At 40.7% G+C, this 26,861-nt stretch overlaps 1 protein-coding gene across 4 annotated transcripts in view; it reads left to right on the forward strand.

Annotated features, from left to right (window-relative positions):
• Positions 1–1,588: 1,588 nt before the first annotated feature.
• Positions 1,589–26,861, forward strand: part of LOC106946209 (axin-2-like) — a 109,107-nt gene continuing 83,834 nt past the window's right edge. For 2 of the 4 annotated variants that reach the window (XM_015030400.1, XM_015030402.1), the window contains exons 1-2: positions 3,864–3,977; positions 18,848–19,033. The gene's annotated coding sequence lies outside the window, so the exon portion shown is untranslated. Of the gene's footprint in view, positions 1,794–3,857; positions 3,978–18,847; positions 19,034–26,861 lie in introns of those variants that run through there. The other 2 variants (XM_015030401.1, XM_015030407.1) reach the window with 2 other exon arrangements.

Below are 26,861 nucleotides of genomic sequence, written 5' to 3' on the forward strand. Positions count from 1 at the left end.
ATTGGAAACTCAAGACATCCATAACATTATGATTTTTTACAAGTGTATGTACACTTTTGACCACAACTGTATATATATAATAAGGTGTGAGGCTAAAATGTTTGATCTCACTATGACCTAACTTTTTTTTTTGCTTGTTGTTTGGTAACTGACCCTTTAGATGCCGTTTGTACAAAGTCATCTCATGTTAACTAACAAAACCCGTATTAGCAGTATAACCAGTAAACTGACGTACTTCGCTGCTTCATCCTTATTTACTTTCACTTGTGGCCTTTTATTACTAATAGCATCCCCCTAAATGAGCGCCCATTTCCACATCTCATCTGAGCGCACCATGACCCACAGATAGATGGTTGTATACCCTACACTCCACCCCCAACGTGCTTCTTTTAAGTCTGTGTCAGACTGTCCATAATCACTCTGTCAAAATGGCATCCTGTCACCACCCCTTGTTATGAAGTAGCACAGAGCAGGAGGCTGAGACATACCAGAGTTGGAGCAGTCTGGTGAGCCTGCCAGCCCCCATCATGTAACATGAGGAAATGAGTTTGTGTCAGGACTATTTTGGAGTTGCTTTGAAGTCTTATTTTACCCACTTTGCCTCTAGGGGGACAGCACAGAAAGCAAAAGGGGGGTTGGGTGGTACAATGTGGGGAAAACTACTGAAATGCCCTGATAACTAAGGCAAGCTCTCCTGATCTGTGCCGGGGTGGTCGAAGTACATAGAAACGCATCACCAGTTGGGTTAACTATCAGTGTGGCATACACCTGCTTGAGCTGCAAGTTCCATCTTAAAATCACATGTAAAACCCATCTTCCAATCAGCATGCATTCACATTTCCTTAGGGAAGTGTTTCGTTATCCCGAGGCCTTTTACTATTCTGGGTTTTATTTATGTCTAACTTTTTGTACTCATTATTTCTACTTAAATTGCAACTTTTGCGTGGCTTTAAAGCAAACTGTGCCTTCAAATAGATGACTGAAATTTTTGAGGGCCTGTTTAATTAAATGTTCTTTTGTATTTAGCTGCTCTTGCAAAAATTATTTTCACAAATACAGTCAAAAACATTAAAAAAAATAGATAAAGAGACACATCACAAACCCACAACTTGAACAGACATGTTGCTATTATCACATTGTACAAATTCATAGATCAATAGGCAGCAGTGGATCTGTCGATATGAGCCTGGAGCAACAGACTCCTCAGTGGAAAGTACGAGGAGGGGAATATTCCTAAGGCAGCACAAACAATGATTTTTACCCGCTTTCTGGCAAACAGAAATGTGTGCATACTCAAGGGACTGTTTTAGAGTTGTTTTACACACCCAGGAAGACGCATTTAAAAAAATAAGCCCAGAAGTGTCCAGTCGACTGCGCTTTGACCTCGTACACAAGTTTATAGATCAGTGATCGTAGTTTGTCTCCAGTATCCCATTTGCTGCCATGCATGAAGAGGAACAACAATGTTGCACTGCAAAACAAAATTGGAATTCACACATGCGCGGACGCCACACACAAACACACAGAACCTTTTGCTAAAGATGATGGATGTTTTGCACTCCCGTTGCGTCTGCTGCAATGTTCCCGGACCAGGGACGACGAGAGGGGCATCCCGCAGCGCTGTTTTGGGCGTCCTTGCCAGCACGAGACAACTTCACTATCCCTGCCCTAGCAGGGGGCGATAATCACATCAGGCTCCCCTGACAAGAGGCATTGAATTCAGCTCCGGTACTCTTAAGATTCCGGCATCCAGCAGTCTCTGTCAAAATGCTACTGATGTTACAATTGAGGAGGTTTGTGCTTTTGTTTTTTTACTTCTGTGATTTCGCTGAACTTTCTTTTTTCAAAATCCAGATAGGTTCGGCAAGAGCGCTGAATTGCTCGTCACGGTTTGAAAACCTGAATCAACAAATTTGAGTGTCGCCATTACTGCCCACAGTGATCAGTGTGATTGTGCTGGTCGGTGTCTTCTGCTTGTTATGGCAAATTTTGTACAAATACCTTCCTTTTGTCAGTTTATTTCCACAGACATTTTATGGAAAAATATTTACTTTTTCAATGAACACCAGAAAGATTTACAGAGACACTATTTTGAGGTTTTCACCAAAATCTTCAGAAGGCTCTTTTAGTTACTAAATATAAAAAATAAAATGGTAAAACTTGGAATTACCATTGATGACCTCAGATTGGATTTAAGTCCCTAACACATGCTGGGCGGCGGCAATACAAAAAGGATCCTACTGCTGTAAGATATTTATAGCCCTTCATACCACGCTCTATTAAGATTTGTGTGATCAAGTTCATCACTTTTTTGTTTTGGTATATAACTTGGTGATTATTGGTTTGGTCAAAGTGAAAGTAATGCTCATGCTGGCTGTTTTTTTTTCTCTCTCGCTTGTTTACTTTATTGTTAACAATTGTGTCACATGTCCATTTTTTTTTTTTTAGATGGTCTCCTCTCATCAACGCTCAAACACTAATAGCATGCATGCTTTTAGTTTCTTCTGAAATCTATTAAAACTTTTGAGAATCCAACAGAAACTGGTATGAGCCTCTTTGTGGGCCTGCAAAGCTCCCCTGCTACCCAGGGAGCCTGGCTTCCAGCAGCTATGCCCCATTCATCACCTGCTTTCAGCGGCCACCGCCAAGCTGCCTCCGGCTTGAAGGCCAGGTAGGGTGCCGGCTGGAGTACAATGTTTGGGGGATTAGTAATCAAAGGCCTGAGCCCTCTGTCCTGCATCCGCCTTTCACTCCCTAGTTGGGGGAGGAGAGCTCCAGCAGTGGCCAAGGTCATCATCTCCATCTCGGCAGGAGGTAATTTGGAAAAAACCCTGGGAACAGGCTAGCTATCATGGGCTAGCAGGCTAGCAGCACAGCGGGTGTCTCAGGCACAAAACATTCATCTGCTTGGGCTGTGCATGGCATGGTTGACAACAGAATAATGCTTTGCTTTTACTTTCTTCCCAGTTTCACCCTCTTTTCTGTCCTCTCCGACTTCTTTATTTCTTTTGTTGTCCTTGATCTGTTCCAGACTCAATCTGTGGGATTTAGTTTCCCTTTTTATATTATTGAATGGCATGTTAAGTTAGCATGATGACAAAACTGGCACAATAGTGAGTTAGTTTTGATAATTTAGCCCTAAATGTTTTTTTTTTTTTTTTCATGTTTGAAGTGAGATGTTTGGTTGTAATCTCAATGTTCACTTTCTAATAGAAACTTGAGATATGGTTCTCAAATGTATTGTCTGAAATTAACATTCTCAAACAAACCTGGAAGAACTTTTGATTGTGTGCATTCATGCTTAAGGGCTAAAATAATAATTATCCACGGATCCAAACGGAAAAGAAAATCATTTGCACTGCTTTGACTTAAAAGGCCCTTGCTAAATTTGCTATCCACCTCTTGAATTTCATGTGTCAGAATAATGACTATGGTTATCGTTTTAAGCTGATTTGGCATCCTGTGGTGCGAGACATCGGGCAAAGAAATCCTGGTGAGACAGCTGCCTGTAGACTCATAGGTTTAGAGCAGAATGGCCCATAAATTCTCGAAAATCGCAGGCTGGGCAGATTAGCTTAGCCCGCTAGGTCTGTGAAAGAGGGAAACAGCAAGCGCTGAAGTAACGATGATGAAAAATGAGTTGTCTGCTTGTGCCAGTCGGAGGCAAGAAAGCAAACGTGACCCGCCACCCCACCCTTCTACCAACACACCCCTGTTGGGAAATCGCCAAGTTGTCATGACAACAGGGATGTTCTGCTGATGAGGTCTCGCTCAGCGCTGTCCAATCAGATCGGGGAGCTACAACCGCAGCGTGAACAGGGGAGGACGCACCTATTCCAGTTGCACAATGCTGAGAGAGGATAGGCGAAACCTTGGACCACCAACGGCAAATTGGCAATCTGGGGGAGGCTGTCAACGGGCCGCTATGGTTCGACAATCCACAAACAGCTGGGGGTCGTGGAAACAGGGGCTGCCAGGTAGGGGGTCTGTGTTCTGTAAGACGCTATTAGCGCTGCTACTGTTGTTTTAATTTCTGCTAAGTATAATTTTTTTTTGTTATTATTATTATTTTTTTCTGTTGGCATGCACTTAAAAAATTTAGCATTTGTAATTGGGTTTACTGATGTTTCTGGATGTTGGACATAGCTACAGGACTGCTCCAGCTGCACTTCAGGAAATTGTTAAATAACTCCTGCAGGTGGTTTTTGACTATCAGCTGCAAAGGCTTCAGCATGGAGAAAGAAGTCATAATGCATAGGGAGGATATGTCTTATAAAATTAACTTAAGGGGGATTTTGCATTCACTTCTCTGTGGGATGTGACCTAAGTGTAGACGGGGCTAATATGGTGAAACTCTCCTGGTGTTTGTTTGATTTTGGCCTTTTATTTCAAGCAGCAGGGAGGATTTTTCCATTCACTGTGTCTCTGGTTGACCAAAAAGACAAACTGAAGTTGTTCGAAGCTCTAAAAAGACGGAAGGCTTGGAGAGGAGAGTGCGCTCTTTGCTCTGCAGGCAGCCATTACGGTCATTGCCTGTTAAGGCATTTCATTTCAGCCTATCAAACTATAACAGACCACAACTGCTGTTCTTTTTCTGCAGACATCATAGCATGTCCCTGCAATGGTGATGATATTGATTTAAACACTCTCTTTTGACCCACCCTTCTCAACTCCAGTCCCTCTATCATGGGCTCCCTGTTGGACACCTATTGACAGATTGACCCTGGTTTGTTTGTTTGACTCTTTAAATTCAAGAATGAAATGGAGGTTGTCAGCATGGCAACACTTCCTTTATTAACTCCTTGCTGGATGTCACCATGTTTGATTCTTTGAAATCTTCACGACACTTGAATATTTTCACAAATCTTAGCGGAAGACAGGTATCCAAGCGGGACGACTCTAGGGTGGTATGTTGGTTAAAATAGTAGGGAGATCAGTTTGGTGCAAAGTACCATTATCCCCATTGCACTTAGAAGTGTTCAAGGAACCCCTGATGGTTCATATAGCTTCTTTGAAAAAAAATATTTCTTTACAAATGTGGATTGTGGAAGCTGACATTAGCAATAGGGACATTGGTGCTTGCATGAAGACATTTTAGGTTTGATTTGGTGATAGGTTAACTCTTTTTTTTTTTTTTTGCACAACTTGCAGACAACAATAGTCTTTTCCTGCATCATTTGAAGTAAAAACTTAACCCTCAGTGGGTCAAAAGAAGTGTTTTTATCACCCATTTTTGTAGTATGCAGACGTCACTTGTTAAATTGTTTTATGTTAGATTCACGAAAGTAACATAAACTCATTGCAAGAGTTCTGGCTTGGGACTTTAGTATGTATTAAAAGGGCTTAATTGCTTAAAAATGTTCAATGATTAAAATCTATGTAATTAATTAATTACAGTCTCAACCCAAGTTTAAAGAACGCTTCAGACTTGAATCGGAACCCACATTTGACAATATGGTTTTGATAATGTGCAGACCTTGTGTAACGTACTGTAATAGTGCAGTTACTAACAGTCTTAGGCACCTTTAAAAAGACAAATATTGGTGGCTCCAAATTTTTAATATTATTAGCATATGTATATGGTGCATTAGCCTGACCATTGCCTTTCTGCGCAATTCTGCTCGATTCAAATCTTCCCTCACTGCACAGCCTGGGATTTCTCCCACTGAACTGAATTCCTCCGGTAGAATTCCCACTGAGCCAATCAGTGAACAGAAGGAGAAGTTGCGAACGACGACGTCAATTTTCTGCGCTGTTTTAGAATTGTAGTCTGCCTGTAGCTTTAGCAGTGGAAGCAGAGGAAGTGAGTGAAGCCGTTCAGTGAATGTTGGCCATGCTTCCAAATGTTGAATTATCATTAACTGCTGTATCGTTCGGCTCTGCATTTCTCTCTTCGCAGTGGTGGATAATTGTTTACGGCAAGGGTGATTTTCGGTAAGCTTCATAGCATTATTTACATATGTCATGGGGCAAATATCAACCCTTGGGTAAAATTTAAAACTTCAACAAAGTCCACTCCTCCAGCAAGCAATTATTTCTCATTAGCCGAGAGCCCGGAGTCTCTGTAGGAAGCAAAGCATTGGGCAGGGGGCTGGTTTTTACCAGGCTCGTAGCATATAGTATTCTATGCTGTTAATGCAAGATTACTATTAAAAAACAAGAAATTCAGTACTGATATCTGTTTAGATCAGTAGTCTCAAACTACATTCCTCGAGAGCCAGAGTCCTGCAACTTTCTTATGTATCCCTTGTTGCAAAGCTGCCTCACTAGCATACAGTCAAGCTTTGCTAATACAAAGCTGCAACACTTTGCTAATGAGCTATTATTGGAGCCAGGTGTGCTGAAGCAGAGAGACGTCTAAAAAATAGTTGAAAATAAATTAGTTGTAACTGCCTTAAGGTAATATAGAAATCAGTTTTTGTGTAACGGAGTGGTTTTTGCAGCTTTGTTTCCTCCTTCTCAACAATATTTCTCCATCCCAATAAATTGTGATTTCTGCGCAAGCGGAAGAGTCCTAAACAAGTCATTGTTGAATATCAGACAGCAAAGACATTTGGCTGTAATAAGACATTTCCCAGCTTCATAATGGGAAACTGGATTCGTCCTACAAGCTGATTACTGGGCTTTTATGTCATTTGTAGAGCAACTCAGCACTGCCTACAGCATGGGGAAATCAGACTAATCATGGCCAAGACGTGTATAGTGGGCTCAGTTGTTTGTAAATTTGGGAGCACAAAATGGACAAAAACAATAATACACAGATTGTTTTTCCCCCTTGTTTGGTCTTTTCTTGTCTGGTCTGGTAATATGAGCAACACACTCTGAATTTTTGCACCATCTTATTAAGGTGGCTGTTGTTTTGCTCAAGAAACAATCTTTTTTTTTTTTTAGCAAATGTGGACATGAAACCAGCAAACCAAGCAAAATGTTGCTTATTCATTCAGTCGTGCTTATTTGTCAAATCTGAGTTGGTGAAAAGGGATTTCCCTATTTCTTTGAAGTTACAGACCAAAAGAGTTGTGTAGAGTTTGCGGTGTTAGATTGTTTGCAGAGCAAGAGGGCTTGTAAATTAAAAGCATGACAGAGATATGTTTTAGTTTTTCTGCTTTAGTAAGGCAGATGACTGGGATAGGATGTGGTGAGCGCTACAGCATCCTGTTTACTTCTGACCATGAGTTTTGGGTTGACATCAGCAGAAAGCAGGATTTATGAAGAATGTTTGTACAGACCTTATTAGCCCTTAATGGTGTGTTTTGTAATATAGTCTTTTTTTCCCTTTCTTTCTTGAAAAGATCTGAAGTTTTATCAGGATCGGTTTAATTGAGAAAACCACAGAGGCCCTTGGGAAACCCGTGGCAACTTGCTTGGAATTCATTTATGTCATCTTTTGATCAAATTTCTCTGAGTTCCAGATAAATCACAGCTTGAAACATCCCAAAAGAGAGGGTGTAAAAGTTGATGTTTCAAGGAGTTGAAATTAATTGCTAGAGACACATGTGTCAGTAAATGTCATCATACAGCTTATTGGACCACCCGGTGGTTACCCGTTTAAAGTCATGCGGTTTCCATTGAAGATGTTCCAGAGTTGCACCCAAAAGGGTTTTTTTCCTCCTGCACAGCAACCCAGCAGATTCCGATCCTGTGATCCACAGATGGGCATAAAAATGCTATCCTAGTCAGTTAGCTGACCTTTCTCCTGACAGCGAAGCATAAACTGTCCGATGAGCGTCACATAGCAAACACTTCACAATCCGCTCAGACCTCAGGCTCAAGACGTCTATTGTGACCATGCGGAGATTGAGCAGGAGCGGTTTGCACAAATTAATTGCCCGTCATTTGTCAGCGCGGATTAAACAAAAGCACTACGAGAAACTTGTCAGCCAAGGACAATGAATGCATCCCATTTCTTCCCCCCCAACCTTCCTACATTTGATCTAATGGAGACGGACGTAGACCACAGACAGAGCTGCAGCAGAAATATGGTCAGGTTGTAAACACACAGACATGAAGAGGAAGAGCGGGATTACAAACAGGTTTGATCTCCTCGGGGCTGTCCAGACCGGCTGACAGTGGGGAGAAGTGGTGGGGAAGCAGAAGGGGGGCTGATTTATGCTCCTTTTATTCTCTCCTCGTCTGTCAGCCGCCTCTCTCTTGCCGGTAGCGTTGTCATTTGCGCTGTCCAGATTTAACTGAGAGTCCGACATTGAAAGAAGCACTACAATGAAGCCGGAGACAGGCAGGCGAACATACCTGGAGGCTGAAGCGGTGGAAAACAGCTGAGACCCACCAATTTGTTAACAGCACAATTTTCAGTAGAGTCATAACATTAACCCAACCCATCTCTCCGTCTCTCTAGTTCACTTTATCCGTTCATAAATTTCAAACACTGAAAGAGAAGCTCCGTCAATGCTTTCCCACAGACCGGTCAGACGATCTTTGACGGCAAACTAATCAAATTGAATTCCTCATTATCGCTTCTCTTTTCAAAACCATCAAGCGCTTCTTTTAATTCCAGTGAAATTAAGTTTAATTTATCTCAGTCCAGTCGTAATATTATCCTCTTTGTTCCTGTCCTAGCATAGGAATAAGCAGGAATAGGCAGATCGCGAGATAACAATGGGGCCGGCCTTTCTTCCCGTAATGTGCTGAAATGTGAGGATGACACGGTCTAAAGATGAAGAAGAGTCCTGCCTGGCCAATTTAGACAAGGGGAATTAAAGGTCCAGAAAGTCAGAAAGTGAATCACGTCCTTCACTTTAATGTCTGACTTCTAATATCATTTGTCGCTTTAAGGCAGATGTCTCTTCTAAAAAGAATAATTGTACATCTGCTCGAGGAATATGACCCATCAGTTGAATCTCCTTTAAAAAACTTATGAAATGGGAGTGAATGGGGATGAATTTCCATTATTCTTCAAGACCAAACTCAGTTTTAATACTACTTTGTTACGTGTGAGCGGCTTCTTCCTTCAAAAGTTTTATAAGCACCTATTGTCTTACCTTCTGTAGATAAAGTTTATGAGGCTTTCATTGATTAAAAGTGCAGATTAGCTTGTCTTAGAAGATGAAATAAAGGGCCAAGAACAAAGTGTTTTGATGTCATGGTCATCCTGTACTTGGAGCTGAACGTGTGACACGTCCAGATCTAAAAGGAATCGCGTGTGTGAGGCGCAAGTTTTTTTCAGTTTGGGTGAATGTTTTTTTATGATTTTTAAACCGTATTACTTTAAGGTACAGACTGAAAGCAGAAGTCTTTGCCGATTACAAATCTAGATCCGATGAATCCAAGGGCTTATCCAAAGGTCCCATCAACAAAGCAGGCTTCAGTTCAATGATTGTCATGTGAAAACCCATTCTGAAAACCAGTCATGTAAACCGGTTCCAATAAGACTGGCTGCCTGACATGAAAGTAAAGAGATATGAAAAGCACAGCCATTATTATAGGTTAAATTAAACATATTTTATTGATTTCTGCACAGCCTTACTCTTTTGTCAGGCGTAATCTTGATTTGATGTCTGTTAAAAGGTTATCTGCAGTTAATTTCTTACCTGCATGACAAAAGTTCACTTGTCGTTTCTTAGGTCATTATTTCAGGCTCACACTACACGACAGTCAGCGGGAGCAAGACAGAGCTGGGGTGTACTCTCTTAAAACAACTTCAATCATAAACACGTTAAAGCCGTTTATACGGCTGCTACTTTAAGAACCATATGTGGAGGCCACATATGCAGGCTATGAATTAAACATGATCTTCCTGTGTGAAAGTGTACTGAGATGCGACATCTAAGGAGATTCTGCTCGCTGTAACATAATGCAGAAAAGTAATGCTGTGTAAACAATAGTAAAGTATAGATTTTCTTTGGCATCTGTAATATGTTTGCCTTAGTTTTTTATATGTGACCAGAGTACACGTCTGCTTTCAGAATGTGCTTCAGGGTGGCAGAGTTCTGCTTTAGTGTTATATTTAATGAGTATTAGCATGTGTATTTAAAAGGTGATTTGATCCCAACACGCTCTTGTCAATTTGGGTTTAGTTTTAACCATTTCACTTAAGCAGAGTCAAATCGAAGCCTTATAAGCACCGGGGCCAACGGTAGGTTTACGACTGTTAGTACAGCCATGATTGATCTCTCGAGATGAAGTGGAGGGGGAAATAAAACAATAACGTCCTGCCAATCAGAGGGAAACGCGCAGACTCTAAGAAGTGTGTGCAGAAACACATGGGAATGCAGAAGCGCACATCAAATGGAGCCAGAACATCTGCCAGCCACCGGACCAGTGGTTTAGTTAAAAGATGAGGAGGGGTCTGGTGAATGTTCTGCTATTCATTTATCTCGCATTGCTGCCCATTGGTTTTAATTACGACTGACTCTTTCAAGTTGGAAATAGGCCTGCTTCAAAAGCACTTCTTCTTTTTGTGCGTTTCACCATTGTTTCTGTGATAACTTGGCACACGGAACGAAGGTCGACGGCGTGTTTTTACACGTGTCTGTGCATCTTCCTGCATCCCCGAATACCCATCTGTCCGGTTGCATTTGAACGCGCGCTGTAATTGACGAGCGTTTCTTTTTGTGTGTGTGTGTGTGTATGTGTGTGTGTGTGCATGTTAGCACGCCGCCATGTGTGTGTGTGTGTGTGTGTGTGTGTGTGTGTGTGTGTGTGTGTGTGTGTGCGCGCAAAAGCTTGGACCTGCCGTCTTTTCCCGGCACAGCTGCAGCAGGACTGGATTGATGTGTAACCCAAGACTGCACTTTAAAAGGGCGAGAGGCCTGGGCAGACGTGGTCTTGCTAGTATACCAGATGGGGCTTTATGATGAAAAGAGAGTAATCCCCATCCAGGCATCACTTCCATCAGTTGTGAACTACAAAGCCATTCACAGCATTTTATTACGAGAAATAATCTCTCTTTTTTTTTTTCAGCTGCACCAAACGGAGAAGTTTTTTTTTTTTTTTTACTTTTCCTATCTTCTTTTTCTTCTTTACTTGTAACACTTTTTCTCCATCGCTTCTTATCTCCCTCATCTCCCTCTTATTGCCCATCCCACCCCCACCCAGTCCCTCTTTGCTCTTGAAGACTTGCAAATGTGGCATTAGCTAATATTCTGAGAGCCAGGCAAGCGATCCCTTTTTATCTGCCAGGGCCCGTCTGATTGAGCTACAGCGTGTGCATTGGAAATGAGTGCTGCGCCTGGACCGCCAAGCCCCGTTGCCCCTGATTGGTATTCAGTATACATGTCACTGCAGGACATGCTGGTTTTTTTGGCAATGGATTCACTTTATTTCTTTCTAGCTCTCGTGCTCCGTCTCTCTGTGTTTTTCTCATCCTCTGCTAATTTCTGCAACAGAAAATGTTTCCCTTTTTTGCTTCTGTCCCTAATGAAGAAGAGTAAAAGTCTGAGCCAAGCTTGTGCCTTAAATGTGCCTGTGATATATATATTTTTTATTTATCAATACGGACAAAACAAACAGTAATTTATTGATGAAGTTGTTGTAGCAAATTGCACTCTGTTACTCAGCAGACTTCAATTACCTCATGAAAAATTCACCATATTTTAATACCGGCCTGTTTTATCTTCCATTCACTAAATCAGATCTTGATTTCAATATTTTACCTGTTTTTTTTTGTTGTTGTTTTCTTTTTACTTTGTTAATAATCATGCATTTGAAAACCCAAAGTGGGCGAGTTTGTAACCTGTTTGTCTGTAGACAACCTGAAATTTAGGATGAACTGGATCCACAATTCTTAAAATAGCTCTAAAATACCAAAAAGTGATTAAAACTGATATTTTTGGACTATCTTCCAAATACAGTAGTCAGTATACAGTTATACTAGTATAACCTATTCATTGTTGGACAATAATAAGAGTTGGGAATTTTGAAATAGTCTAAATGCTACAAAGGCAGTGAAATAACCAGAAAAATTAGAAACCAGAAAAAAAAAAATAACGTGTTGAACCTACAGATAATAATGGAATAGAAATATCCTTTATTGTCTCAAGCTGGGAAAATTAGGGTGACACAACAAACATCGAGATATGTGTGAAAAAACAAGATGGCAACATAAAAATACTATTGAGGCAAATTCATTGTTTATAGTTTGTTCTCAAGCCTAGAAAGTTAATAAATAATGTACAAAATATGACATATTTCTTGTTTCCCTATGATTGAGGGGAGGGGGGTTCCCACTGCTTTTTGATGTTGTAACATTACTGATGAGGTCCAAGTCTTTCTATTTTGGTGGAAAGGCCTTCTTGCTAACACCCTACTCTTGAGTTCCCTCCATAGATTCTCTATCAGACTCAATTCTGGGCTCTGGCTATGCAGCTCAAAAAAGTTAGCAATACTTTCAGTCAAAAGGAATACATTGCTAATATTATAAAATTACTTTTAAGCTATTTTTTATTTCTAAAAGCTTTTGGGCTTAGCTATAACCCAAAAGACCGTAGCTGCAATTAAATGTGGTTCTACAAAGTACACTCAAAAGAGCATAATCCTACAGCATGCAACACTTTTTCAGATGTTTAGTTGTAAAATTTGTCAAATCCATGCATGTTTTTTACTTCTAAGATTTTTAATGTCTTGCAGTCATAAAATTCTAATAAAATATACTGATTTGAAAACATTGAAGGATTTTAATACCTTTCAAAGCACTGTAAATACTGTATGTCTCTTTCAGAACCACTTTTTTAAACTAACGAATTGGGAATAAATGCTGTTACTGATAATCACATGGCATGTTTTTTTTCCAGGTTTGTCTTTACATAATGCATTTGGAAGTAAAGTTTCCCACAGGCAAGACAGGAACCGCTCATAGCTGAACCACAAACACCTGCTTTGAAAAATGCAAAACCTGAACTATCTCTTTAAACGTTGAAAGACTTGGGTGAACAGTTTTAGTTCTTCATCCATGTCCAAACCCTTAGAACCAGACAGTATTTTTCTTTGGCTCATCTCCATTATAACCAACCACTTTACTGCTGAATCTGTACCGCGCACTACTTACTACATGACACAAATCTTCTCTTCCTGATTCATCGAGTGACAAATCCTGCCCTATTTACAAGGTTCACAAATTTGGGGTATTACCCAAAGAAATCATCCATTAAAATAGTAATTTTAAACAAAAACAATTACATTTTCATGCAGCTTGTGCCAGTTTTGCATTTCACCCTGAGTGTGGAATGATATGCCTCTCTATCTGTGTTTAAGTCTCTGAATTCATTTATTCTTCAGTTACAAAGAACTCGCAGTATATTCTCTCTTTATCCTTCACTTGTTTTTTTTTCTGCTTCTGAAGAATTCCCTGTGAGCAGCAGGATTTCTCTCTATCTCAGACTTACATCATGCTTGCTGAATATGTCAGGGTTTTTTACTTGCACGTATATTAGCGAAAAGTGTGCCTGAAACCTGCCGCGGCAGTGGAAGACGAAGGAGAAGTAGCGAGTCTTTAAAGACAAGTTAGAAGTGGGACTTCGGCAGTCATGAACTGCAGAGCACCTGTGAGCCAGAGGAGGATTTGCTGCTTTGATTGTAAGCAGCAGATTGTATTCATGGAAGCCATCATGAGTGAACACAATGTTATTCGCATTAAACTGACAAAAAAAAAAATAAAAATAAATAATGTTTGGGAGTTTTCTAGTAATCTGTTTACGAGTTAAAATGTTTTATTTCTCCCTTTAGAGGAAACAAAATTAACACAACATGGGCAAATTGACACTTTACTTCAGACCAGAGAGGTAGCCCTCTCTACATGAGGTCCAGAGGTCTGTCCTGTAGGTTGGTCGATGTGGGCCTCCTTCCAGGTGTGACTGGCAGTGATCCAGTTGTGGGTAGTCAAGTGTAAACAGTTTGCCGAACTGCTGCGTCTGGGGAGGACTGAGGGTTCTTGCTGGGGGAGGTGAAACCTGGACAACGTTTCGCAGGCGGTCAGCATCCTGCACGGGAAAATGACCCAGCAGTTCAAGGAAAAGTCAGCACTGGCGTCGAGGGCAGGGTGGGGGGTGTCAACAGGCAACAAGACTACTTTGCCTTCTCCCTAAATGTAGTTGCATAATTAAGGTACTGGAATAAATGACACTTTTCAATAGTTTATTGAAAATGATTGCATGTTTTGAAATATTAATGAGAAGATTGTGTTTCTTCTCTGAAAGTGTTGCAGAATCCACTGGCAGCTTTCTCAGATGTTATTCTTTTGTGGCCAAAAGAACAACAAATGCAGCTGAAATCATGTTTTTGTTGGAGCAGTTCTGTTTTATGACTCTTTCTGTTTGTTTTCCAATGAGCCTGGATTGGAATTTGTCACAGAAATGAAGACGTAGCCTTGCAAATGATTGATCTTTTAAGCTGCTAATATAATGAGAGAGAATAGCTGGAAACCCTGTGAGGCTCTGATAGACTCAGGAGGTGATAAGAAATTATCCTTCAGCTGAATTATTTTCAAATTTTTCTACAAGAATATAAATGATGTAGATTCAGAATCGGTTTTATTGGCCAAAGTTGTTCACATAAAAGCAAGTATCGGCTCTGTTTCCAATAACACAGTTAGTATACATGTAAAAGAAAATAAAAAGTCTAAAATCTTCATATTTGGATCTATTTATATTTGTAGGACACTTCTGTGTGCCAAAGAAAGATTCAGAACTTCGGGTCTGTAAACATACTTTGATCATTTCCACACTTTTGTCATATTACAACCAAAAACTTCAACACATTTCATTGAGATGAATGTGTTATACCAAAACAAACAAGACAAAACCTGGGTAAAAAGAAAGTTGAATGGATGCTTTCCAACATTTTTGCAAATACAAATCTGAAAAGTGTTGTGTGCACACATTCCTCTTGCAGTTAAAGTCCCAAAGCAAAAATTCAGGGAAACCAAAGTCTGGTAGGACGAGACCAACAGTGGATGTTTTCACCTAATTTCATAAAAGTTTGTGTTAACTGAGGTTAACTAATGTAGAAAATCACCCTAAAGACGCTATCTAAACAGTAAAGCATGGTGGTGGCATGGTCATGCAGCAAGTATGCTTTTTTTTAATAACCAGGATGTTACAGGGAATAAAGTTTGTCAGAATCAATGGGAGAATTGATTGAACTAAAAACAGGGTGAGAGAAACCTGTTGGAGATTCACCTTACAGCAGATGACCAGGAACATAAAATGAGAATGAAAAAAAGAGTACGAGTTATTTCAGATTACAAAATCACATATATTCTCAGCGAAATCCATTGACATTTAAGATTTAAATCCAACAAAACTATTCGCATGCGTTACTTCTGAGAAGATATTTTCATATTCTGCATATTTCGCATTGCGCTTGCTTAGAGCCTCCTGGTGTCCCCGTAATGCGTTGGTGGTGTCTCTGTTGTCTGAGCCTGAATGCAGCAGAGCCTACTGTTGCTGTTGTTCTAAACCTCAGCACAGGAAAATGAGGTGCTTTGAGGAAGTAGACATATCTCCAAGGACACATACCACCAAGCAGATTAAAGGACTTTAGAGGGCACGTTTGAAGGGGAAACCACACTGGCTTTCAAAGCAATATAGTCCTGCATCTCAGCAGCCCATCAAGGCCCATGAAAGAAATTCTAATACGTCTGCCTGTCAGTTAATTGAAGCCCTGTTCTGTCCCTTGAGGGGGGGATAGGATGCTGGTCGTGAGGGAGCATCTTTGTCCTGCTGCACAGTCGCCGTTAATTATTATTCCTCATTCACCTCCTCGCCAACGCCGTTCCTTGTCTGAGCGTGTTTGTGTGCCTTGTCACCAATCTCTTGTCTTGTGAAAACACACTGAAGTCTGACAGAGAACAAGATCATAGCTATCCGCATTCTCACTCGCAGCACATCAGCCTACCTTTGGGGGAGTTGTGTGTTTCCCGAGGAGATATTTGGTTGTCAGGACTGTTGCATTTGATCATGAGATGGGGGTTTCAGAGTCAGTAGGGTTGTTATTCTGCATCGGGATAGCAGTGCGCAGCAGAGGACAGAGGCTCATTTGAAAGTAATCACAGCTGGCAAAGAAGGACCACTACATAGTTTGCTGTAGATTGACAAAAGCACACATGCAAAGAGCAGCCGTGTCAATCCAAAGACCTCTTCCCTGGAGAAAGACAGTCTGTTAGGCAGGAAATCATCTTGTCTGTGAAGCTCTGAATGAGGGAGGAAGTGATGAGCGATGGCAGCCGATCTGAGCTCAGCCATGTGTCTGAGTACGGCTTGTGCAGTACGTAGTTTAAAGAATACACTTGATCTGCGCAAGAAATATACACTGCTCAGCCAAACGAGCGTGATTTAGAGTTATCTTGTCAGGGATCACATCTGATATGCAAACCGGTGTGTGTTTTTACAGCCTAAAGAGTCTGTTTAACCAGGGAGAACCATGATGATGGATTCCACTGACAATCCTGACAAATTGTATCTTAAACCCTGAGGGGCTGCGTTAGGTTGCAGTGATATCATAGCGTGTCTGCAGCTGTGGCTGCTGGGAGGGATGATAGTTCTTACAATGCCGGTCACAGATTTACATACACTCATTGTCATCACCCTTATTAGTCCAGAGCTTTTAAATGTGCATTTTAACTGGTTGTTTTCAAAGGTTGAATGATAAACTACTTGAACGCTCATATGTTTTTACAAATTGTGTAAAATATGTTTTGCCCACAACAATCTCAGTTTTGATATGTGTTTGTATCTATCACCACTCTGTTCAGACTCGGTTTCGGATATCTAAGCAGCAAAAGCCAGGTCTGGCATCCAGTGAGCTTCTTACAGCTCTGCAGTGTCTTTGTCTCTTGTCCAGAGCCAAGTTCAAGCAAGTCAATATTGTCAGTTTTCTGAAGGACCAAATTCTCGCAGTATCGATCGGCCTCATTATGGTGTGCACAGAGAGATGTTTGTAAGAGCGCTTTTTTTCTCAGGGCAAATTGGTGCTGTAGACTCTGCCAAACAGTCCTTCATAAATTCCCCGTTAGGGAATGGTTTAACACATCGCAATTTTCTGAGATACAAAGCTGGTCAGGCTGTTGCATCCGTGGAGTGGAGCTTCGTATGTAGTCCTAGTTGCTTTCTTGGTTTCGCTAGCACTCTGCTGATCCTTGTGCCTGTTTTTGTACAAGTCACATCCTTGTACTTGTGTCTCATTTCATGATGGCTGATAAAATCTTAATCCCTAAACACCGCTATATGTTCTCCGCACACGAAACACACAGCTTTATGGTCGAATTCAGCAGAAAAATATTTAGAAACAGGTGAGAGGCAGGGTACACCCTGAACAGGGTTGTCAATCATCTATCGTGGGACAACACAGAGAAACTCAGGTTAAACTCATTCCTGGGGAGAATTTAGAGAGGCCAGTGAAGTCATAATGTTTATTTTAGGTTTGTGGTAGACTGACTGAGTAGAGAACCCACACATGCAGGGAGAAAAGATTCAAATTTCGTACAGAAAGGCCACAGAGACGATTTGAATCCAGGACCTGTAGAGCGGACACCGGTGCTAAAACCGGTCTCTGCAGCCGTAAACTGCACATTGTATTTGTTTTTGTTTTGTTTTTTTCTTATGTGAAGATGACAATTAGGGTTAGAGTGTTGAAAAGAAGATGTAACAACTCCAATGACATGAGAGAGGAGGCAGCTCTGACCTACATTTAGACTTCTGATAAACATCTGAAAAACAGTTCTAGATGTTGAAAAACACATTTTAACACAAAAATCTGCCAAACTTACAATCGTCAAATGAGCCACTTAGACGTTGTTTAGACATATTGCCAATTTTTATTGCGGAGCACCTGGTGCTCTTGGATAGATCTTCGTGGTTAATAGTGGACGGCGTGCAGTGATCCTCCAGCTCCTAAATGCTTCGCTGTGACCTCCTGTCTCCAAACCAAATGACCAGTTTGGACTTTGAAAGGGAAATAGTCCGCATTCCTCCATAATCATAAGAGGTATTTACATATGCCCTCTAAATGATTATGTGGTCCAGCTAGAATCATCCAATCAATTTTTGACGAAAGCACTTTCTCCTATTTACATTCCTAAAATGCAATGCGGTTTACTTTTGTTGCAGGACGGGCCAAATCAAAGCATGTGTTCCCAGAGACTGAGTGCAGGCAGAACGAGTGGGAGAAAATGAGAAAGCGGAGAACTGGAAGGCAGGAGGGGGGATGAGAGGGGTGAGGAGAAGAGGTTCAAAGCGAACAAGGTCAAGCTTCAGGGTCAGCCCCTCAGTGTTTTTTCACAGCCTGTGTGAATACATAACCGACAATTGACTTTCTAATTGGAGGGGGGCCTCATCAAATATGTGGTTTAGTAATAACAGTAATCACGGATCCTTTTATTCTTTCCACTTCTTGTCTTACTCCCAAAGCATCTAAAGTGACCTGTGTATTAAATAATGATGAAGCAGCAGCTGCTGCTGGCTCTTGGTTCTTTTTAGCTTCTTGCTGTGGCCCTGAAATACAAATTGACAGCCAACCATTGTCCTCCACTCCTCACTCACAAAAAGGCTCTCCCTACTGGATTCTGCCTCTGATTGGATCAAAGGTGTGACCTGTGTTGCGCGATGACCTTTCACGATTCCTCCTGTCCCTCCAGAGTGGGGACCTTTGCCGGGGCACCTGAGTATTACCTTGACGGCAGCCTTGTCGGCGGCTGTCACAGAGCCACTGTCTGTTTGATGTCACCTCTGACATCGGCCTCTGCACCAATCGTCAGGTAGATCTGACGCTCACGCTGGGCTGTGAATAATAGAATATATCCAGCGGCCTGAGACCACCGTTGTCACTGGTGCTCCCCTATGATAAAATGTCCCCGTACTTACCTGCAGGGGTGATGTGCTCTTCCTGTCTCTTTCAGGGTACAAAGCGACGCATCAGTGGCCAACCATGGGAAAGAGCTGTCAACACGCTTGCCCAGCTGGCAGTCACAACGCTCCCACGGGGCCCGCAGTCGACTGAAGTGAAGAGTTAAGGATGCTGAGGGGACGATGAGGGATACCTGCAGGAGCAGGGGAATCTTAACTCTGATGAACCTCTGTCAACAGTGAGAGATGCCAAGAAATGTTTAGTGTGCTCTGCTTTACCATCCCTCAATCACTAGCCTCCCTCGAGACTCATTACAAGCTTGTAATCTCATTTATCTCTTTATTTTGGGTATACACGGCGTGTTGCGTGCGGATCCCTTCAGTTATACTCCTGTTTTCGTTTCATACCAGTCTTTTGGGCTGAATGTACACCACAGCCTTTTATACTATTTCGATTTTAATAATCTACCAACCTTTGGATTTTGTTATCCAATGCTGCCCAGTGGTGAAACATTGGAACATAGAAAAGCACAAACACAAACATATCTTTAGGTTTATTTGCCAGGTGTTGTGAGGCAGAGTGAGCTGTTGATTGTATGTACGTGGCTGTATTAGAGGTGAAACCCAACACCAAGTAATCTTTTATTGTGTCAACCCCTAAGAACTGACAGGAAAAAAAAACTTTTTTCCAAAACCTAAGGTGCACAATACACACACATACAATTATCCAATATAAATACAAACACACTTAGTATTTTAGTAGCATGGCCCAATTGCAGCAAACAGTATTTTGTTTTTTAATTTTGGTTCCTTCTTCCAATGGGGATAAATTAGAGCCACTTAGAGGGATAGAATTTGAGAGCCTTTGGTCCAAAATAAAACTCTAACATAAAGAAATTGATTAGTTGATTAAGACACATTTGTTTTTTTAAAATGTCTCCAAGACTCATTACAGGTTTGAGAGTGCTTTTTCCTAAAACAAACAGTCCTGAATCTTTAACTTAGGCTAAAATCACTGAATCAGAACTAATTTTGAGGTAAAAATAAATGGTGAGTATAAATTTGGTCGGGACCCACCCTGAATCATCTTGGTATCCCCCTGCACCAGTCGCCCTGGCCACCCTACTATGGATAAGCAGTAAATAATGCATCCAGGGCTTGTACTCACAAAGAATCTTAAGACTAAAAGTAGTCCTTGTGATGTTATTTTAGAAACATTCTTAGAAAATCTTGAATTGTACGATTTTTCTCAGAATTTTGCCTCAGTAAGGCAAATGTTTTTTGAGAAGCATCTTAGACCTTAAGAAAATTCCTAATGCGACAAAATTAGGAAATAAATAAGTGAAGAAGACCTTTAGTTAGCGCAAGTAAGTCTTAGTCACAATGCTTAATGCTCTGAGAGAGGAAGGAGGATTTCATGGTAAGATGACAGTGTTGCGAAGGGGATGTCCTGCAGCCTGCTAGTTTCTGAAACCATGAAAAAATAAAATTAATCAATTTTCAAACCTCATAAAAGCGCACGTGGGGTCAGTTCGACCAGTCTAGGACTGGTAGGTTATTGCACTGCATATGCATTGAACTGATTCTATTGTGATAATGGACTTAGAACAAGTAAATGCCCACACTTAAAATCCCTGCTTTGTTGGTGAAAAATAAAAATAAATCCTTACTGGGACTTCCCTTTGCAAGTTTTTTTTTTTTTTTTTTTCTTATCACAGTCCATGGTAACCACACATTTAACATAGATGCAAATACAGTAAATCTGAGTACAGGAAATGGTGATCATGGCTGCCTGGACACAATCCATCAAAGTCACTGTCCTTGTGGAGAACACATGTGTGTCAGGCATCATCTGCTGTGGATTACTAAAGTCTGGGAATGTCTGTGGGTTCACTCCCACCCCCACAACTAAACCATATGTGAACCTGAAACCTACATCCTTTTAGATGTTTTCGGTATACAAATTGCCTTTCAAAAGTGTTCAAACCTTTTGAGCATTTTCACATTTAGCCCCATATCAATGTTCAAACTTAAGTGTATTTTATTCGGGTTCAACAGAACAGATCAACATAAAGTAGTTGTGAAAAAAAAAAATATGTATATATATATATATATATATATATATATATATTGTGTATGTGTATTTTATCTATCCCTCTTTGCTCTGAAAATTCTATATAAACTGTAAAGCAAACAAACACCTTCTTAAATCACACAAACAGCATAGTGAAGACCAAGGAACACACCAGAAAGGTCAGGAAAGGGGTGAGAAAGTACAGCCTGATCTTTGCAGATCTCCTAAATCAAATCCACCATCTAAAAATATGAAACAAGTATAACACAACTACTAAGACACACCTCTCCGCATCATTTAACAAAATGGGCAAGGCAAACATTAAGCAGGAAAGCAGTCAAGAGGCCGATCATAACTCTGGAGGAGCTGCAGAGATCCACACCTGAGGTGGATCCTGGCCAGTCTGTCCAGGGCCGATACTAGTGCACTCCACAAATTTGGTCTTTATGAAAGTTTGTGTTCTGCCATAAGTCACTTAGGAAACACAGCCCACATTTGGAAAAAGGTGTCAGATGAGATCAAAATGTCAGAAAAATGTTTGAATTAATAGGGAGTTTGTTTATTTCTGTCTTCTTTAGTTTCTTATTTTCATTAGATCAGTCTTGTTTCTGTTTTTTTTTTTTAGTTCAGTTCCTTATTGATTCTAGTCATGTTTATTTCTTGTGTCTAATCCTTTTCTGAGTTACAGTAGTTTTTATTATTCTTATCATGTCTAGTCCACAGTGTGTTCTCCCTCGTCCTATGTGTCACTTCCTCTTTCTCTCTCTCTCTTCTTCTCTCTCCACACCTGCAACCCATTAGCTCATCAGCCCAAGACTAAGCCAGTCTTTTGTTCAGCATTCAACCTCCCATTACTTAAGCATCTCATTCTCAGTCACTCCTTGCTGGTTCCTCCTGTTGAATCCAATCATATTCTGGTTACTTCCCCATCGATATTCTGCTTGCTTTTTCTTCCTGGCTCCTGTTTAGTGACCCACACGGTAAACACTGTAAGAAAAGTGAAACAAGGAGGCAATGGCATCATGCTCTTCGGATGTTTTTCCTTTTTCCCGTTCCAATGCAAGATCGATTAGCTTGAAAGAGTGATAGTGCTAAATACAGGAAGATCCTAGAAGAAAGTTCTGGATGAGGACTTGAGAATTAGATGGAAGTTCCACCCAATTCTCGATGTTCAATTAATACAGTAAATCAGAGTATTTACTGTACAGTAAATGCACTGGAAGTGAGGTCCTTAGTCTCACATTCAGTAAGACAAAGAACCTAAACACATATTCAGAGCTGCAATTTAGCATATAGACCCAGTATGATCTTTATCCCAGCTTGAGCAACTTTACAAAGAAAAACTGGTCAAACATTTCTGTCTCTAAATATGTAAAACTGCAAGAGGAAGTCTTGCAGCTGTAATTGCAGAAAAGAGTCTGTTTCAAGGTACTGACTGGTGAGATAGATATAAATGTTTATGGCATATTTTTCAGATTTTCAATTGTAAGAAAAATGTAAATGCGTGTATGATTTTCCTTCCACTTAACCTTTATGCAATACTTTTGTTGGTCTGTCACAACCCCCATAACATGCAGTGAAGTTTGTAGTTTGACAAAATCTTAAAAATTCAAGAGTTGAAGTATTTTGCAAGGCGATGATAAAAGTCAATTCACCAGTGACCAGTGAAAAAATATCTATGCAAACCCCCCTTTCTTTCTTCTCTAAATGTATTTCTCAATCCCCCTCCATTGCTGGTATTTCACTGTCTCTCCGCATTTTTTCTCTGAACTCTTTCCTTCTCTTTTTGACTCTGTAAGCCGGATGAAAATGCATTCCTTGAATGCACATAGAAATGCTGGGTTTTCTAGTGTCAGCACTTCTTAAAATGGGGCTGCTGCTTGCAGACGCTTGAGCTGAGGCGAGATGGAAGCAGAAGGAAAATCCGCTCAATCTGCTAAACTCAGGAATGCGCTTTCTGTAAAACAAGTTTGTTTGAAGAGATTGGGAAGGTGGAGGAGACAGCGATAGTGTAGCAGAAGTAATCAGACCAAACCAGGATAAACTTCATGAGGTCATCACCTTCCTTGGTGTGGTTTGGGGTTGCTTACTGTTTGTTACCATCAAGCTAAAGAGAAAGGGAAAATATTAAATTGGCATTATTATACTGCTAAGTAGGAATGTTGAGTTCTGGGGTTTTAGTCCGCTTTGAGAGCAAGCTGTTCAAACATGATTATGTATTTATATATATATATATATATATATATATATATATATATATATATATATATATACAATCTCTGCAGACCTGACACATCGTGGACACAAACTGTTCAGACGTTTACCTTTAACTTGGCGCTCTGGAGCGCTATTAGAAAAAGACGTCGACACAGTTTCTTTCCCCAGACTGTCTTTTTGATGAACACTTAATTGTTAGAGTGCCCAGATTCATAACACAGATATTTAAACTAATTCAACTTCCTCCTCCTCTTTTTTTTTTTTGTAAAAACGCTGTTTATATAAATATTTAATATATTTCATTGAAAGGAACACAGAACAAAAGTCAAATACCTCATCTGCACAAACCTGTCAAAATCAAGCTGATTCCTGACTCTTATTTTCTACGCTGTAAACAGCTGCATTAGTTGCTTAATGAATTATTTTATTACTTGTAAATGTAACAGCTGAAGCTCCTTAAATAAAAAAAAACATAGCAAAAATGTAATTTATGATAAATCAGACATATCCTTTAACACACAAGCCAGGATTAGATGTTGTCATTTCACCGTAGGGCAGAAACATCCGTTCTTGCATCATGCCTCTCATTTACCGTGTTTCAGCAGTTTGTTATCCGTCTCAAATATATCCCTCAGGGTGTATATGATCACCTAACAATCTGCAGCGAGGAAGAAAATTATCAATCAATACTATTTTGTTGTCTTGGTAATCCCTGCTTGTGAGTAATAGCTTGCTGGAATCCCTTCTTTTTTTTTTTTTTACAAGCTGACTCAGTCAGTTGAACAGAGCCACCAGGCCTTTTTTTTTTTTTCCTGTGTGCTCCTCCCAGGGTGGTGGATCCACATGGGGACCACCCCCAGATTGAAAGAGCCTATCGCTTCTCTGATTAGTGGGGATGAATCCTAGCATGTTTCTAATCATGCACAGGCGCATAAAGAGAGCTACATTTGTACGTGATTACGCAGATGGAACATCATATGGCAGAATAATGTGAAACTAATTTGATGACACTAAAGAATATATAAATGGAAAGGGGCCATGCACCACCCAATTTGTGAACACATGATTCCAGTATGCAAAGAAAGAGTCAAATGTTGAGATGTCAGAGAGGCAACAATCATGCAAGGATGCGCCTCCTTAAAGGCATTTCTGTAGGGTGTGTTTTAGTTTCTTAGACCCAAGGGGTGGAGGGTGCAAACTGCCAACATGTAAAAGTATTCATACCCTATGAGCTTTTTCAGAGTTTTCACTTTATAACCACAAACTTAATTGAGCAACACAAAGTCGATCAAACGGCAAATAGAAGTCTGAAAAGAGATTTCTGCATATGCACTCAGCCCTTTCTGATCTGATACCTGGTGATTATCTTCAAAAGTCTCCCAATAGGTAAGCAATCCACCTGTGTGTGATGTAACGTGGTTACAGTGGCCACCTGCTACACAGAGGCTACAAACGTTGATGCTGCCATCCCGAGTTCGACTCCCATCCTCACGATGAATGTCCTTCCACCCTCCTCTTTCTGCTCCCTTCCTGTCTGATTACTGTAATTAAGGGCACCAGAGCCTATAAAAAATAGTTTTAAAAAACAAAGAGCATCGGCATCACCATGACCAAGGGACAAGGAGAAAGCTGTGAAGTTGAAACCAGGGTTAGGCCAAAAACAATATCTTTCATTTAAAAAATTTCACAAAGCTCTGTTCATTCAATCGCCTGTAAATAGAAAAAGTACGACACAACTGCAAGCTTACACAACTTAACCACTGCTGCCGACAAATTTATAAAACACACTGGACATTTATGGAAACCCTTTGTGGGAAAACCAAGGGGTTTGCATTCAGTCATACTGAACTTGAGCTATTTTGCACAAAAGAAGAGGGAAAAACTTAATTTTCTTGATGTAGCAAAGCTGACAGAGACATGGCCTGTAAATGTTTTATAAAACGTCTCCTCAAAAGTGCCGAATGCGAATTAAATCCCAACTTTTCAGATTTTAAATTGTAAAAACCATGTGCTCCCATGTGTTGGTCTATATCACATAAAATCTGAAATGCATCGAAGTTTACAGCTGCAACATAACAGGCTGCAACAAAGTTCCAGTGGAAAAATGACTTTTGCCAGGCGTTGTACCCTGATGTCTGGATGCTGCTGCAATGTACGAGCCAGATGAGGTCCATTCACTTACTGTCACATGCAGAGTAAACTCCCCCAAACTGCTCAGAGAAGTAAGCTGTCAGTCTGTCGCTGTCTTCCTCCTCCTCCTCACTCCTTGTCTCAGCTGTTGCCATGAGGCTCAGAAGGGTCTTTGAAGGCTGATGTAGAGAGAGGTGTGGGCTTAAAGATGGAAGACGGCAGAGAAACACAACGAGCGAAAGGGAAATCTAAGATGGAGAATGAAAATAATGAGAATAGTGGGGAAATGATAGAGGAAAACCAAATAGCTTAGTGAGAGTTGATGTTCTCTTTATTATTGCATCCTTGGAAAATTGTTTTAGTTTCTGTGCTTGGCTGATAGCAGGGTTACTGGCATGTGAACACACATCACGCATGTGTCCAAAGTACACACACGCACACACGCACAAGGATATTTTGCTCGTTCTACATAGCAATCACCATGGCAACAAAATGTACAGAACGCAGTCAGGGTGGGATATTTTTAAGTTTCAAAGGAATGGAAACAACAATGGAGACGACAAAGGAAGGAAGAGACAAGAACAGTTCAGAGCGAGGGAACAAAAGTGAAGCCGATAAAAGTACAAGCAGATGAGTGAGTGAGTCTGTGTTGGGGAGTGTGTGTCCAAGGTCACACAGCTTAGAGCCATAGGTACCTGAGAAAAGAGGAGGATGACAAGTTGAGTAAAAAAAAAAAAAAACGGTAGAAAAATCTCCACATTTACTGGTGTTTTTTAGGGTAATTGGCAGCTGCATCCACCGATTCATTACAGTGTTGACTGAGTGCATCATGTTTTGACTATTATTCTACTTGTCAGACTACGCATGTAAGTCACTACAAATAGTGAACATTCAGTATTTGCACCAGGACCATGCTCCTGTTTGAAGTTGTCAGATCTGGACTGACCCAAGTGGTGCTACATGGGCTTTTGCTGAAAGCTAAATTCTAAAACGTATTTCGTGCGTCTGTACGCCCGTGTGTTTGTGAGCCCACAGCTCGTCCCTCCTGTCTGGCTGTGGATTTAGCGGGGGACAGCTGAGTTAATTTCAGAAGGTGAAGCAGGTCAGAGGTCATTCCTCGGTGTAGGTGGCCTGTTGTACCCGGACCACCATCTAGCAGATGCCAAATAAATCACAGTCTTGCTGAGTGGTTTGGCAAGCAACACATGCCTCACTCCTCACACTGCCTGTCTGTTTATGTGTCTGTCTTTCTTTTTCAGGCTCTTTTTTTTTTTTTTTTTAAACACACAAACACACACACACACACACACACACACACACACACACAGCTCATAAAGGCACATCTGGCCCAGAGATCCTCACTGGACATGATCAACAGTGACCTTGAACACCTTCCTGTTTTGTCTTGGCATTTTTCCAGATCAGAATTAGTTTTCTTTTTTCCAGTTTATCCGTCATAAATTTATGTTTGGTTTGTTGATATTTTATTAAATTGAGTGAATATCTACATGTCCCAATGCAGTCGAGGCTATATGCATAGGATGAGTGTAGCAATGTACCGTGTGTTGTCATAAATTTTCCCAAAACTGTCTCACACGAAATGCTCATTTCCTCTTTGACAGTCATTCTGGCAGTGTTGTGTTCAA

This window comes from Poecilia latipinna, unplaced genomic scaffold, assembly GCF_001443285.1.
Source record: "Poecilia latipinna isolate Pla-1442-1.1 unplaced genomic scaffold, P_latipinna-1.0 Scaffold180, whole genome shotgun sequence".
NCBI classification, from domain to species: domain Eukaryota; kingdom Metazoa; phylum Chordata; class Actinopteri; order Cyprinodontiformes; family Poeciliidae; genus Poecilia; species Poecilia latipinna.